Raw genomic sequence first — 17,373 nt, 5'->3', positions numbered from 1 at the left:
ATCTATTTGGCCGTTTTAGCTTTGTAGTGAATAATAACATAAAAGGAAGTTTCTGTTCAAGATCGTCACTCCAGCACACTCAGCCAGGTGCTGGGCAAGATGACACATTTCCTGGTCTGAAGCTCACAGCCAATCCTCTCACCCAAGTGGAACACCAATACTCCTCCAGGCGCACACACACACACACACACACACACGAGGTCTTATTTTCACTGCTCTACACAGAGCCCTGAGAATCCTTAATTTTAAAGTTGGGAAAAATGTGAAAGGATTCCTTAACTCATTATCTGCGACAAATCCATCTACCTTTTAACTCTTAACAACTGCAAGTATAAAATACTTGAAATGTATGAGATGCTCCATTTAATGGAACAACTCAAAAGTTAAAAAATTAGGTCAAGCAACATGTTTTAATATTTTTAAATGTTGCTTAAAACTTATTGAGACAAGATATGAAGCACATTCTGGGTATTATAAACTCTCACTGACAACTGCGACATGATGGTCAAAAACATTTAAAAAAGAGAAGAAACCATACCTGCTGGTATACAACAATGTCTGCAAGTGAATGTCATGTTTTAAATTTTGTTAACTGAAATTAAACCTGAAAAAAAAAAACCCAAAGGTCTACAAAACCGATACTCATGTCATTTTAAATGATGAGGTGGATTGTTTCCTATGCAGTGAAGATAACAAAGTGAAGATAACAAAAAATCCATACAACTTTCACATCCTCTTTAAAAAAAAAAAAGTTCAGGTTATAGTCACTTTCACAAACAAGACATTTATAAACTATCAATATTATAACCATATAATATATAATATATAACTGTAAAAACGTAAAGTAGATGTTCCTCTTCAAAGACTTTCCTCCCCATCTAATTAGGAATAAACAGCAACTTCTCTTAAAAGCAAAATTTATTCAAAGACCTGTGCTAACATTCTTAAATATCTGCTAGCCGTGATAAAGAAATCAAAGTACTTTATGTTCTTAGCTCCCACAATTTAGCCTAAATATTTGCCCTGGCATGCTTATACTGGTCCACTCAAGCATTAGGTCATAGCCTGCTCCTCTTCCTAATTTGAAGGTGTTTTTACCTTTCTCAGCATTCCACAAGTTACTTCCTCCTTCCTTTGTTCTCCTCTGCCTTTGCTTCCTTTAAAAAGTTCTAAGTTGCTAGCCAATCCGGACAAATACAGAACGTGAAGTCCCGTTCCAGCCAATGGAAACCGGACACAGCAGTAAGGTGAACGCATCAAGTTATAAATGACCCTGGGTCCTTTGTTTGGTGTCCTCTCGAACAAAGTGGCAAAACTGCTGGTGAGTGTACTCTTTCTGCAGAAAGTAAAAATGGCTTTGCTGAAGAAATTAAATTTATGTTCAACTGCTATTTCTTTACGGCACTGAGGAACAAGCACTTCTAACATAACTATATAATATATAATATGTAACTATTGATATCAGTTTATCAATATCAACACCTTTTAATCAAGTTCATTTCTAGATAAATGTGGATACATCAACAGGGCCTCCCTTGGGTATTCGGTGCTCATCCTTTGAGAGATTCATTTTAATGAGAGATTCCCAAGCTGTTTGACAAAACAAGGTTAATTAACAGGGCAGCTGTTCTTCTGACACCCAATAACATTGATAACAAGAGAAGGAGCCTTATTTGGTCAAAAGAGTCTACAGGCCTGACTGGGGCCTGGGTTCTGGTTTGTCTTCATGAACATAGTTGTTTATTATTTTCTGATTCAGTTTCCCATTCGTTTTCCCTCATACAATCTATAAGAAAGTTCCTCAAGGGAATAAACATTATTTTATTGATCTTTATTTTTTTCTTTGATAGCTACCAAATTGCCTACACCATTGCAAGTGTGTGTTCAAAAATATTTCTATTTGAATTAATGAATTGAGTAAAGTCAATCTCCCTGGCAATTACATGAATATAAAAATCCACCCCCACCTAGGTTCCGTTGGAGGACATTTGGAAGTTCCATTGTCTTTTACTAATTAAGTTCTCTGTTGATTTCTACCCTTCCTGATTCCATGTCACACTCCTTCTCTGTTGATTTATTTTTTTGCCCCTCCTGGCTCTGCATCCATTCTTTCTTTTGAATATTGCCTTAAAGCTATGACTCTCAGCACCCAGTAATAGCTCACATTATGTAAGAGGATATTGTAAAAGTCTCTAAAAATTTCCAGAACAATAACAATTTAAATTCCCATCCATTAAAAACTAAATAAATAAACCATATTTAATTTGGGTGGAGGGAATTGGAGAGGAAGTCAGGGAATCAAATAAACAACAGGATGTTGTAATTTCCAGAAAGCTGGGAAATGTCTGCCACAGAGGATCAGAAAAAGCCCATGTACTTGTATTAGTCCTGGGCGCAATCATCTGTAGCAGACCCTCACAGGAATAAATCTTGTTAAAACAATACTTTGCAAGGGGTGCTGCTTACCTGGTTTTGTCCATTCTGGGTACTGGAATCACGACAGTCACAGTCCCAAAGTGGCCTCATGGGTCAGGCGGTCATTTAACAATACTCGGAAAGGTTCCTAAATTTGGTAATTCTGAAGTCAACAAAAGGTTCCTGAGAAACAACTGAACATTTTTATGCCTAGAAATTTAGAAACTATTCATTCTACTCTTATTCTACTAGTGGTGACACTCAAGAAGTACATCAGAAGCTCAGAAACTAGCGTTTTCCTCTTTTCAACATCTGCAATAAAACATTTTCTATCTCCTCTGCAGGTTGTTTTTGTTTGTTTGTTTTGAGATGGAGTCTTGCTCTGTCGCCCAGGCTGGAGTGCAGTGGTGCCATCTCGGCTCATGCAGTTGTTATTTTTTGAGGTGTCTCTCTTCCCTAAACTGGTAACTACTGTCCTCCCACCCCTGCTACCATGCATCCAGGAATGGGGCCACTGCAGCCGTTTACATGACCTTGCTATCTGGCTGGAGCTACCTGGACGTGGAAAGTCCTTTTCTGGGTTTAGCCGCATTCCCTGCCCTGTATTTCACTCTATTTATCTGAATTTAATCTGAGGAATATAATACAATCAATCAAAATTATATAAAATTTTAGGCTGCTTTGCAACATCTCTTTCAATGATTATTTGATGTTTGCATCAATCATAACACAATAAAAGGAATTGGTTGGGCTTAATAATTCACTTTCAGTAGCATAGGTTGAATCTCCTTAATCCGAAACTCCGAAATCCAAAATGCTCCCAAATCTGAAACTTCTTGAGTACCACCATGATGCCCGAAGGAAATGCTATTGTAGCATTTCAGATTTCAGATTTTCAGATTAAAGATGCTCAACCAGTAAGTATAATGCAAATATTCCAAAATCTGAAAAAAAAAAAAATCCAAAGTCCGAAAGACTTCTGGTCCCAAGCCTCTAGGATAAGGGATGCCACACCTGTATTATGTTTAACATAGTTCTCTCTCTCTTTTTTAGGTCATTTAAATTTACTCATCAATTGGCCAATGTATCTCTTTCTAGAGATGACTGTTTTAAGGAGAGATTGAAGGTGATGTACTTTCTGGGTCCTTGCATAGTTTGAGAATGTCTTTCAGTTAACATCACACATAAGTGACACTTTGGCTGGATATGGTATTCCATTGTCGGTTCACTGTTTTGGAACACAACACGGTGCTGAAGAGAAGTCTGTTCATTCTTCGTTCGGTAGCTTTTTTATTCTCTATATTTCTGTAGGCATCCCTGCCTGAACATCTACATAATTTTGAGTTTATTCTTGAAATTCAAATTCTTCTCCCAGCTACGATTAAATATTGATCTCTTTAAAAAATTTTTCTCTGGTGCTCAAACTGACACTACTGTTTAAACTTTCTTCCAATTATTATTTCTTACATCTACTCTCTTATCTTCCAGGATTCTCTATATTGCTTATATTTTACTATTCGGTTTTCAAACATATTTTGTGTGGATGTGTTTGCTTTAAATTGTAGCGTATTGAGAGAAAGTCTGAAGTATAGTAATGCCAACAGATTAGAGTAAGATTTTGCCATTGAAAAGACAGTTTGTTATTCACAGTTCCCAGGAGGAGGGACACACCACACACCATAGGGAAGCACCAAGGTGGATCAGGAGGGCCAGGGAGATGGGGGAACTGCGGGCCAGAGCTTTTATTATTATTTCTGCAGGAAGGAATGGGTGAGGCAGAACATGCAGGCTTAGGCTTTACTTGTTTGAAAAATTTCAGCAGGCTCTAAGGCATAGGAAATGTCCTCAGTGTCTGATGTCTTGCCCTGGGGTAATAGGGCAGGTGGGTGGATAGTGACCCGAGAGTGGGCTTTGTATTGGTTGATTTGCATATGAACGGTGTGCTCACAGGTGAGTTGTTTACCATCTTTAGGAATTAGTTAACCTGGAGGGACAGTCCCTCTAGAGCAGGGGTGTCCAGTCTTTTGGCTTCCTTGGGCCACACTGGAAGAAGTAGAATTGTCTTGGACCACACATAAAACACACTAACACTAACGATAACTGATGAGCTTAACCAAAAAAAAAAAATTGCAAAATCTCCTAATGGTTTAAGAAAGATTACAAATTTGTGTTGGTAGATTTGTAGATGTAAAGTTCTCCTCGATCATCTTGAGGACCTGAATTTGACAATTTCCAAATTGTTCTTGTGTTTTTTATAGTAAGTAGTGTTTTAGGAGACCTTTGTTCTAACTGCTGGGAATGTGCTTCTTAGCATTAATCACATTATCATTTAGCAGATCTGGTGGTTTTCTGTTTGGTCTTCCTTCTGGAGGGAGGTCTGCACGTATGTCAGTCCCAGCCTGTATCTGGATGGCTCACGGTTCAAATCTTCAGGCTCACATAAAAGGAGAAAGGAGAGAACAGATACGTTTTAGGTAACTTTCCTTTGCCAGGTCAGAGACTCACAAATGGGAGAGATGGAAGTAACTAGAATTTGAGCTATTTGTTGCAGGAAATGTCACCATGGAAGTGGCTATCCTTTTGGTCTAGCAGTCAGGAATTCGCTGGAACAGTGTTCCTTCCATTTCCCCGTGTCACCCTCATTAAATCCAGCCATAACGTACCCCAGCTTTCCAGCTAGCATTGGCTGAGAACAAGAGCCACTCTCGGGAGTGGAGGGGGTAGGGACAAGGGTGGACTCAGGGAGACTGGTTGAAAGTCCACTGCAGCAATGCAGGCCAGAGGGAGTGGGAGCGACCGGATTCTGGGTAGATTTTGAAGCAGAATGGAAAGGATTTGCTGATGGTTGGGATGTGGAATATGGACTCTAGAATTTTTTCATTTTTTACATGAGCAACTAGAAAGAATGAGGTTGATACGAGAACTGAGATGTGAAGGACTGTGCAAAGAACATGTCTGTGGTAAAAATGGAGAGTTCGGCTCTGGACATGCAAAATTTGAGATCCTACAGAATGTCAGAGGAGACGTTAAGTGTGTGAGCATGCAATTTGGAAGGCAGGTCTAGATATTAGTACGGAAGTCTTCCTCCTGTAGGTGTCTTTAAAGCCATGGGACAGGGGGTGAACACGGAAAGATCAAAGACCTCCTAAGAAGCTAGTGTTTGGAAACTAGAAAGAGGAAGAGAAACCCGCAAATGAGACTGAGGCTGAGAAGGAGTGGCTCATCAAGTATTATAGGAGACGCCGAGTGCGAAAAAACACACTTGAAGTGTTTTGTCTATTCTCTTACTCAAAAATAATCAACACAGAAAACTTCTGTGACCCAATATGTGAGGACTTCTTCCTACCAGCAAGCATGCAATCAATTCTGCAGCAGTTATCAGCGCGTTGTCCTCCAATCCAACTCCATTCTGATGATAAATACCTAGAGGTAGCATCAGATCCCTCAGGTTGAGGGCTCTGTCCACAAGCCTGCCCCCCGTTTCCAATGCCCATGGAAAGCCCCAGTTGGGGTGGGGCTGAGTCACCCATCTAATACTGCCGTGGTCTTTCAGGTGACCAGCACCCATCCTGAAGCTACCTAGGGGCTGCCAGCCATTAGTCAACTCATGAGCATACAAAAAGATACCACTTTGGAGACTCCAGGGATTTTAGGATTCATGTGCCAGGAAGTGGGCCAAAGACCAAATATACACTTCACAATGGCACAGAGACCAAAAGAGCAGGTGTCCTAGAGGCCCAGAGAAGAAAGTCTTTTGAGGAGGCAGCAGTCATCAAGACTGGGACGCTGACCCCGGGATTTAGCAATGCACAGATCCGGGTATCTGGACAAGAGTAGACTGAGAAGACCGGGAAGAATGAAGGCCTAGTCAGGGCGGGTTTATGGAACGATGGGAGGAGATGCAGTGGAATGAGCAGCTGTCAGTCATAACTACCACTTCAGAAATGTACCTGAGGGAAACAAAGAAAAGACACAGCAGTGGGAAGAGATGGCGGGATCTGGAGGGTTTTGCCGATATCGTTGTACTGTCATTATAGCTGTTAGGAAGAGAGCTCTTGCTGCCCATTTATTCTCTAGGGAGGGAGAAGCCAATGACAGGAAAGATTGAAGGATGTTTTCTTGGAAACAGAGAGGCAGGCGAAGTGGGGGATTTCGTAGTGGGATTTGTGGGACTTCTTCTGATGCTTCTTTTTATCTCAGGGAAATACAGAATAAGGACAAGAGCTGAGAGTGAGGAAGGGAAGGCTCTCTCTGTGTGTCCCATGAGGCCTACCCTACTCTGCCAGCCCTGGGAAGCCTAACATTGCCGTGGTCCCTCCTCCTTCAGGACTGTTTCTTTGCTTCTCCCTTTACTGAAAATCAAGTCTTTATGGGTTGAATCTTTACCACTTGGTAATTTCCAGAAACTTCCCTTCTTGCTACTGCCCTTTGCAAATTGCTGCCATCTACTTTATGAATTAACAGGATTTATGCTCGATGTGGCAGATTTCTTTCTTTCTGTCCTGTGCTGTCAAAGCATGTCTTTAGAGGAAGACTTCATTCAACTCAATAACCCAAGTCAGCAAGTTTTCACGGAGTGCCATGGGCCCCACACTTCTAGCCCAGAGTCTCAGCTAACAGCAGGTGCCCCCACCCAGCACCATCACGTTTTTTATGCAGCACAGGTAAATGTCCCCAGGAGCAGCAACTCTCACTGACATTCTCTCCTGCACTTTACCACTCAACTAATGCATGCCCAGGTCACCTGGGTGTCAGGAACAGTCAAAGTAGCCCCCCATTGTGCTTGGAGGGCCATTGCCTTTGATGCAAAAAAAAAAAATAAAAGGAGGGAAAGAAAAATAAAGTTGGATGACTGCTCCCCATTTTGCTCCTGGTTGGTTATATTGCAGGGTAGAAGGCTTCATTTTATATTTTAAAGAAAAATAAAACTTTAACTGCTTCCTATATTAAAACCTCTATGACAAATTTAGTCACAGACTTAAAAAGCACCATTTAAAAAAACAGAATATAGAGATGTGATCCATGTCGGAACCTACTTACCACTGCTGGCTACCATCCAGAAAACATGAAACAGTGTCCAAATTACATTTTTAGAAAAGGCTATCCTTGATAATATATAATATATCCTTTTATTCATTATTGAGACCCAAAGGTTAAGGCATTTGAGAATGTTTCTTTTGAGTAATAGAGCAAGGGGGATGGAGAGAAAGAAAGAGAGAGGAGAAAACATAAGTTAATCTGTTTGGGGCAAAAACTTTTTAGAAGCTCTGCAAAGAAAAAATAAGAAGACAATAAAATAGCTGTTGGAAAAGAAATTCATTTTGATTGATTAGAAATTACTTAATTTGCTAATAAAATAGCTACACTGTAGCTGCCATTATGAATGATACTATTAAAAGGAAATACTTAACTTGTAGGCACTATTATTACCAGTTAAAGGTTTTTGCTTTTTTTTTTTTTTTAAGTCAAATAACAAAAGCATGGAAGGAGCAAATTAAAGTACCAGAAGAAGGAAAATCCAATTTGTAACTAAATTTTCCACAGGATGATTCTTTTCCCACCCCCTTACTTCTTCTTCTTCTTTTTTTTTTTTTTTTTTTTAGTATGTTTCTTCCATCCAGGTTTGTTCCAAATAAAATTCTGGTTTTTATCCATTTAAATGCAGATTCCTGAAAAGCAAATAATGTGACATTAACAAAGAAGAAGAAACCCTCGCCCCGAAATTACCTAGTGAAATTGTCTTTGCTCAGGTGTGCAGGGTATTGGAGGTGTAATAACACTGAATAGAACAACTCCATCATACCTCTCCATGGCTGCTTTAGTGAGAATTGGTTGGATGTTAACTTGGGACTTTACCACGGCAAAGCAAAACCCTGTCAACAAGCACAAGCAGTGTGCAGTTCCCAGACACACACCTTGTGCCATTCAGCGCTGGGTTTTCGTCGCCCCTGCAAGAATCTGCCACGCCTGGGGTAGATGTTGGGTGGAGACGTGGAGGTGATTGACAAGTCTCTAATTCCCAGAATTTCACAGTGAAGAAGGGAAGATCAATGTGTGTGCAAATAACCATAAACAGGGATACAAATTTTAAGGGAAATGAGAGTGCGATGAGGGAGAGAGAGATTGTGATGGGCCCCACCGGTGGAGGAAGCAGAATTTGAAAAGAGCTTTGAGATGTTAGAGGGTCTTCGACAAGCACAGGTGCTCAAGATGGAAATGTAGCCCTTCTGTGATAACCACATTTTCTAACCCTGAGCAGGTGTATATGTGGGGGAAGGGTGCCTAAGGATCTGTCAACTGAAAAATGATGACGTTCATAAATCAAGCAATTTATTTCTCATAAAGGGCTGCACCCTGCAGGGTGACCACCCTGACAGGCTGGGAAGCAGAGCCTCCAGCCAGGCCAGCACGGGCCAGCCTGACAGTGTGAGGAAGGGACGAAGGGAACAGAAATTTATGCTGAGTGGGATGCCCAAATATACGTATTTAGTAAGCTCTAGGAAGAGTCATGAATATCTATGGGAGGAGAAACATGCACGTGAGCGTTTTGAGCTTCATGCCCCTTCATGGGTCCCAGATACAAAAAATAGCAGCATTAACATGACCTGAGGGAGGAGTTGGCCCTCTGATGTCAAAAAGCAAAGCAGAGAGCACGAAAACATATACTGTTGTGCGTTCTTCATAGACTAGCCAGAACCATTCCCTGGTCAGTGGTCTCTTATCAGTCAAAAAAGGAGAGGTAGCATCTGGCAGTTTGTCAATATCAGTGGTGGAGTCTTTGGAAAGGGCTTGTTTCTGTCAAGCCCTTGGAGAAGAAAGCCTAATTGTGGTTAGTAAGGGAGCAGGTAAAACAAGGTGTGTCTGAGCCTCCATCCACCATGGCAGAGAACTCAGTTTTCAAGGTTACTCTGGGGTTCTCTTGGCTAGGAGATAGTCCATTTGGTCATTTGGGGGGCTTCAAATTTTATTTTTAGTTCACAGATTACTTGATTTAGTAGCCCAATTATATCAAAATTATATCCCTGTCTCCTCTCTGTGGCCCTTGAGCCAGTAGCTATATGGCTGCAGCTATTCCAGACGTCATATCTAGACCCAACAGCTGATGAAAAAGAGCTACGGTCTCCTCTGGAAGTGCTTTCTTAGGAGAGAGAAACCCCTGGAGATCTTTATCTCATTTCTTATTGTTGAGGCTGGGGTCACATGTCCACTCCTGAATCAACCCTGGCAACAGGAAATGACATAATTGCCCTCAAACCCAACTGGCTCTTCTGTGGAGCTAGTGGTAGGATCTGCACCTCCTGAGGCAGGAGGCTGAGCAGGGAATGGATAGACACCTGAGCACAATTGAGGCTCTGACCGCAAGGAAGAAAGAGAAAACTCGTGTTTTGTTTGCAACGAGTAGTATCTACTAATAGGCAAATTATGACCATTTGGCTTGGAAATAGGAATATCCATTCTGTCATTGAGATCAGTGGTTCCCAAATTCAGCTTCCTCTGATTCAATTGAAGACTCATGACGAAGATGCTGACTCAGCAGGTCTGAGAGTAACTGAGCACAGGCTCGGCTGCTCGCTGCTTCCAAAGCCAAGAACAAGGATGAAGTGAAGTGAAAGGAAAGTGACTTTAGTTCCAAAGCTAGCACTGGGAGTAGGGAAATGGCCAAGGCTCATGCGCTAAAGGAACCACTTCAAAAGTTTGGGCTGAGTGCAGGGGTTTAAAAAGGGAACTTTGATATGGGAGGCATGCAGGAGTTGTGTGGGGGTGTAGGGGATGTATGTCTTGTTTCAATGCCTACCTTGAGTATGGTCCACCTGGAGCATAGGCTGGTGCCATCTCAATAATGGACAGCCTTTAGAGTGTCCAATCTTCAAGTGGGGGAGAATTCCACAATGGGGCTTTTACACCTGATTTGTTTCCAATTTGCCCCTGGAATTTCTTAACAAGCATATAGTTAGATAAATGTGCATGGTATGAGTTTAACAAGCATACAGTTAGATAAATGTGCACGGGGTAAAAGGGTGTATGGTGGGAAAGGGAAGAGAGGGGAATTTCAAAGTAAATTTCAAGGCTATGTTTTAAAACTAAGGGAAGAAAAGGTTTCTGTAATTTGCTTCCAGGTTTCATCTTGAGACTAGGGAGAAAGGAGAAAAAGAAGAAGAAAGAAGTTTTAGAATGTGTTTTGAAGCTAACCTTCTGGATTGCATGAGCAGGGCTCAGAAGTCTGCTGCCTGGGTCCATGCTCACTCGTGGGCTTTGTATGCTAACAGAATGATGTGGTGGAATGACTCAGCTCTCTTCACTGCCACTGCTAACTGCAACGTGAACTCACTCAGCACACAACATGCAAGAGCTGGTCTGTGCAGATACTGCACAGGTGCTGGGGCTGAAGCAGAGGCACTAATGGGCCTGGGTTTTCAGGGAAACGTATGCCCACTGAGAAGTCATTAGCCTCAGTAAAATAGGATTCTACTAGAAGAGATTTATCAGTCAAGAATGGGTTTGAAAGCAAGTATCAAAAAGCCTGACACCAGTGCTTTGAACACAGATGGATAGTCCTTATTTTACTTACCCCATAAATGTGGAAGGAGGACATTCAAAGCTGGTGCAGCTAGTTGTAAGTGCCATCAAGCACCTGGGGCACACTGACATCCAAGTGATCCCATGTAGCTGAGGAAGCATGGTCTCCCAGCAGGGCAGTGCCCAGAGAGACAGAGTACAGTCCTTACCTGCCACTGTCCCCAGGGCAGGGCAGTGGGATCCCTTCCACAGTGGCTATGTCCAGGTCACAGCCCACTTCTTATCAACTTCTAAAGGAGCTTGATACCTTGATATTCTACAAACAGCAAAATGGCCAGGAAGGTAGGACATCTCACCATGGACTAAAATATATGTAGCTTACTCTAGTATAATATAATATGAATATCAGCATGCATATATATGTATTTAGGACTATGTATAGTTCAGTCATTATACATATATATGTATTCAGACTATGAGTTCAGTCATTAATTTTATTGTGGTTTTAGAGGTTTAAGTTACAGAAGCTCTCAAGCTATTAATTATATACTTCTATGTAGATGTCTGGACACACACAATAAATCACAACATGATTTTAGAATAAAGTCTACCTCCTTCTATAGTAGTAAGGAACGGATTCAATTGCAAGCACAGCAAAACTCCAAATAAAAATAACTTAAATTTAAGATAGAATTTTTTTTCTCTCTCTCTCACTCAAACCTGGAAATAGTCCAGATCTGATATGTTTCCTCTACTTCCTAAAATCCTCAGGGACCCAGACTTGTTCTATTTTGCCACTTCATCAGCTCTGGGCCTTGATCCCAAAGCCACTGCATAGTCCAATGTGGCTGCTCCAGCTCCAGTCATCGCATCACCCGCTCATTTCAGACAGCAAGAGCAAGGAAAGGGGAATAAGGTAATGCCCTTGTAAACCAAAAGTAACATTCTAAGCCCACCAACCAACTGATGGATCCCTCTCTCAGCTAAGGGCATTCCAAAGTAAACCTGAAAAGGTAGTTCAGGCCATGATAGACAGTGGGAGTCAGGCATGCATCATTATACTCTCCTCCCTTTGGAATTCAGGCAGAACTGACCAGCATTATCATCAAAAGATATCTTAAGACTGACAAAACAGACTCTTTGTGGCAATAAGATACCAAATTCCAACCTAACTCTAGTATAACATCATACGACAGATAGAACAGGCCCTGAAAGAAATCAAAGTATTTTACCCCAAAATATATTTCTTTGACATATTTTGCAAGGGCCCTGCAAAGCTGTTGCTTGTGAAGAAAATGTACATTCTGTAGAGAATCTCCTTCCCTTTCCAGGTCTTTTCCCTAATCCAGGAGAGAATTAACCAAGAGTCTGGCACCTTTTAGATCTGATAAGAGCACTGAAGCCTGCTACCTGGAGGCTTCATCATAAGAACCTTGATCTCCACACCCTCTTATCTTAACCCAGACACTCCTTTCTATTGCTTCCAGATCTTTAGATAATAACTTAACTCTTCCAACCAATTGCGAATCAGAAAATCTTTAAATCCATCTATGACCAGGAAGTCTCCCCCACCCCCCAACCTCCTTCCCATTTCGAGCCAAGGTACACCTTACATGTATTGATTGATGTTTGCCTGTAACTTCTGTTCTCTTAAATGGTACAATCAAGCTGTAAACCAACCACCTTGGGCACATGTTCTCAGGACCTCCTGGGGCTGTGTCACGGGTCATGGTCCTCACATTTGGCTGAGAATAAATCTCTTCAAATATTTTACAGAGTTGGACTCTTTACACTGGTACCCCAGCATTTTAAGGACCCTTTCCAGAAGTTTCCCACTACTCTTGTTATAGCCCATTGGCTGAAATCTAATCATATAACCACACTAAGCTGTATGGGACAGGAGAGAATTAAGTCTTTAGTCTGGATGAAACCGCCATTGCAAAATTATATCTGAGGCAATGAAGAAGAGATCTGACCTAACCAACTCCATCTTGCTTCTAACCTCCAAGCTGCCCTTATTCATTCCTGGGTGTAGACTCAACTAACTTTGGGAGGAATTTAGTTTATAGTTTATAGTGTAAAACAAAGAAGATAACAGCCCTTTCCCAAAATAAACTCCCTTCTTGGCTCGGGACTAAACTGCCTTTGTAGGACTAACAAATTGGCCAAAAGATTATGGTCTAGGACTCATGCAGTTGGAGGCTACGAGATTCTGACCCTTCTCAAATTGTTCCTGGGGATAACATCACTATTGTAAAGCCTCAGATCAGTGCTTGAGATACTTTGCAGACCCTGCACTTAGTGGATCAGCTGGCACCACTCAGGTCAATAAACGGGCTCATCTGATCTTGTGGGACCCTCCCAGGAACTGACTTAGTGTAAGACAGCTTCGACTACCTATGATTTCATCTCTGACCTGACCAATCAGCACTCCTTACTCACTGGCTGCCCCCTACCCACCAAGTTATTCTAGAAACCGCCAATCCCCGAATGCTCAGGGAGACTGATACGAGTAACAATAAAATTCCCGTCTCCCATACAGCCAGCTCTGTATGAATTACTCTGTCTCTATTGCAATTCCTCTCTCTTGATAAATCAGCTCTGTCTAGGCAGCGGGCAAGGTGAGCCTGTTGGGCGGTTACATGGGTAGCCATATAGGCCAGGCTAAAATAGACAAGGACAGCTAGCAGGCTCAGCCTCCCCTCCTTGCCAAGGAATCCCTGAGACCTCAAGCAAGATGTGAGAAAGTCCAGTCCAGTCCTTTCAAGATCCTATTTCTCCTCATCCCGGGTCTCTGTCCCAGTGAATCTCCTCTGTGTTCTCTGGGACAAACCTGTCCTTCCAAGTAGGCACTGAAATGATATTTTCCTATATTTTCCAGAGAGAGGGGTGTGGGGGCTGTGGTATTTTTAAGTGACATGTTGCAGCCCCTACTTCACCATTAGAGGCATGCAGATTATAATGGATGGGCTGAGCTGGCTTGAAGGACCCTGGGAAGGGCAGACGCTGGTGACTTCTATTCCTAAATTAGCAGTGTAAAGTCAGTGCAATCCTGGCATTTAAGAGGATTTGCCTTGCTCGGTGCATCTCCCTAAAGTGAAAGCTGCAGGTGCTTATTACCAGGACTGGGCTTCCTGCTTTCGTTCTGTGCATTCTTTCTCTTTGCATAGTTTTAACAGTTGAGAAAGTGACATGGCCTGCTCTGGCATTTGACAGAAAGATTGCAGATTCTAGGTCAGAGCACTTGAAAAGGGCTCTCCCACTTTGCTGAAGCCTTGGGCTGTGACACTTGGCTGGCCCATATAATGAAATATCCCTTAACATTCTGTGAGTTTGATTTTTAATTAGTACCTGTGCCTTATGTATCAATTATATGACCTCCTCCCGGCCCTCCCTTAGCTTTCTAGAATTAGCAGGGCAGACCTGGAATTCCACAGGGAACTAAAAAGGACACTGTCACAAATAAGGAAATAGACCAAATTTCTAAGTTTAGCAGCGACTTCGTCTTCACACAGAGATTCCCAGAACGCCAAGCCTGGGTGCCAGTTTCTGCAGCCGGTGTCCTCTCCTTTGAAGTTCGTGTACTACGCACAGCAAGGCTGGCAGCTCACACTATTTGTAGATGGGTGATAGAAACATTACCTATCCCTGCTTCCTTCTTGCTTTCCAACCACCAAATGGGGTGGGCTAGACCTCAGGGAGGCAGCTCCAGGAATTTCACCCCTGGCTCAGTTTCCAGAAATAGTTGTGGTGAGCACCCTAACCCCTCAGGGGCTGCATTCTAAATGGCTCCTAATATGCATGCCCTGGGGCATAGATTCAGTCTCCTCCAGGCTGGAGGGGAGTGGAGAGTTCTGAATCCTAGCTCCTGTAAAGTAATATAAAGTTCTGTAAGAAAACCCTTTTCCCTCTCTATAATTTTTACCAGCAAAGAAAAAATACCCTAGTCATTCCATAAAGCCTAGATTTCCCCAAGAGATTTAAACTCTGTTTTTGTTGTTGTTGTTTCAGAGCACAGTTATTATGTTACTGCATTTCTGTATAGAAATACGGATCTATTTCTTCCATTTCCCAGGCTTATATGTTGATTCCCTGAAAACCATATCAAACAACTTTTACTTCAACTCTTGCCACCAGAACTATTTCTTGGTATGTTAATCAGATTTTCTGAACCCTAAATCACGACTCATTATCTAATGCATGTTCAGACAATAAATGACTTAAATTACGACTGACCTTGAAAATCTGGTACATTTAGTTGACAAATCCCTAGGTCCAGCTAGCCAAGCCCGTGTTTTTGGGTCGTCTGCCCTGTGGCATGAATAATAGCAACATATATGTGCTTTCTATGTTTCAGGTATTGGGCTAAATGCTTCAAAGACACTCCTCAGAAGGGCTTTGACAGAAATGCTGTTCCTGGCTTGGGAGATGCAGTGCAGAATGGCTTCTCACATGCCATGGCCCATTCCCTTGCTTTCCTCCACCATAATGGAGGAGCAAGGAGAGCAGCCTTCCCATCCTTCCTTGCAGCTGTGGATGACCATGTGACAGATTCTGACCAATGAGATACAAGCTGAAGTTTCTTCTCCTCTGGAGGAGATAACAAAGCCTTATTCAGAAGGATTGGTCTTGTCTGCCTTCTACCTGCCTGGAACTCAGACACAAAGCCCAGAGGAGCAGTATGAGGATGAAAGTTCTTTAGGAAAGGAATTTAGAAAGAACCTGAGTCCTTGAGCCCTCTGCTGAGCCATTCTACCAGCCCAGGACTTTAGACCCCCAGACGCCTGGTTGTGTGAGATGAATATCATCCTTTTTAGTTAAGCTTGGGTTAGTTGAATGCTCCGTAACTTACAGCCATGTACTAGCAAATGCATAGCTCTTTGTCATGTAAGTGTCACAGGATCCTTCGGGTGTTGCCTTTCCAACCAGAAACCTCTGTGGCCTTTACCCAGGTTTTGCTTGGGCCCACTGGACTCGTTCTTCCCACTTAGCCTGGCAGGCTGCACCCAGCTCATGCTACCGGCCCAGATCCCATGCCTGCCAAGGGTGAGCCAGGTGGCACGGTGCTGCAAGGGGTGCGTGAGTGAGTGATCACAGGGTCTGGCCACTGTGCACAGCCAGGCACGCTGGCTGCGGCAGGGAAGGCAGCTCCAGGTGCAGGTGCCTGACACCCTGAGAGGCTGCAGCTGGACCAGGTGTACCACAAGCAGCTTCCACTGCAGGTACTGGGGAACAGAGTGGCACCCACAAGCTTGGAGATGCCAGGAACTGCAGAGCCCCAAAGAGGGTATTACAGCCCTGGCTCTGGGAGCTCCTAGCTCTGGGCTCCCCAAGGGGCTGCAGCTCTTCTCTCCTTCTCTCCTTTTTGCCCACAACATGGCGAGCAGGGGGCGTGTTTCAGCCTTGTTGTGTTGTTGCATTACAGCTCTCTCAGTCCCGCCATTCAGCAGGTCATGAGTTCTTGTCTGACATCCAAGAAGAATGAGGTGTGCAGAGAACTGTAGTGTGAGCAAGGTGAAGAGGTGTTTTATTGAGTGACAGTACAGCTCTAGGGTGACCCAAAGTGGGTAGCTCCTATCTGCAGGCAGCTCATTCCGACAAGTGTGCAGCCCTCAGCAAGGAGGAGAACTGGAGTGGGTAACTCCTTTCCTCAGGCAAGTCGTCCTGATGAGTATGCGGTCCTCGGCAGATCAGCAGAGAGGAGACCCACAGTGGGGAGCTCCTACCTGCAGGCCGGTTGTCCCGACATCTCCCTGAGTCTGACTGAGTCCAGCTGAGTCCAAGGGTTTTTATGGGTTCAGAAGGGAGAAAGTGCATGCTGATTGGTCTCTGGGTGGCCCAGAAAAAGCACCAGAGGTTTTCATTCCTGGCTGTGGACTCCACATGGAATTGGCAGCCCAGCCCCCAGGCTTCAGGCCCTCCCTGTTTGAAGGTGGGCTTCACCAGGGACCTGCCCTTTTCTGCCCAGAAACCTGTCTGCCTCCTGCCACCATCTACATGTCACCCATGGTGCCCAGGCTGTTCATGCTGAGGAGTGCCTGCAGGCCCACACCAAACCACCCTCAGCACCCCCTCGGCCTCCCTCCTGTGCTCCTCAGTGCCCAAAGTCCAGAGGGGGCAGAGGCAGCCGGGAGCTGGTGTATCAGCACTACCTCAAGTGCACACACACCTTGTGTGTGTGTATCAGCACTACCTTGTGCGTGGTCTGGTCAGTGGTGACAGCACCAAGGCTCGGCCACAACTTTGCTCCAAAATTGGAGTGGGCGCCGGGAGCGGGGAGAGGCCAGGCAGCAGGAGCAGGCACTTCCAAGCCTGCGGGAGCAGGGGGCCTTCCCAGGTCCCCCAGAGCACAAGGATGCCCAGGTCCACAGCTGCAGCTGGGAGGCTGCAGCTACACCCAGGAGGGTGAAGCTCCCACCCCTTCAACTCAGAAAAGGGTGT

The sequence above is a fragment of the Hylobates moloch genome, unplaced genomic scaffold (assembly GCF_009828535.3).
Source record: "Hylobates moloch isolate HMO894 unplaced genomic scaffold, HMol_V3 SCAFFOLD_18, whole genome shotgun sequence".
NCBI lineage: Eukaryota > Metazoa > Chordata > Mammalia > Primates > Hylobatidae > Hylobates > Hylobates moloch.
The sequence above is the reverse complement of the archived record's forward strand: the minus strand, read 5'-3'. Positions refer to the sequence as shown.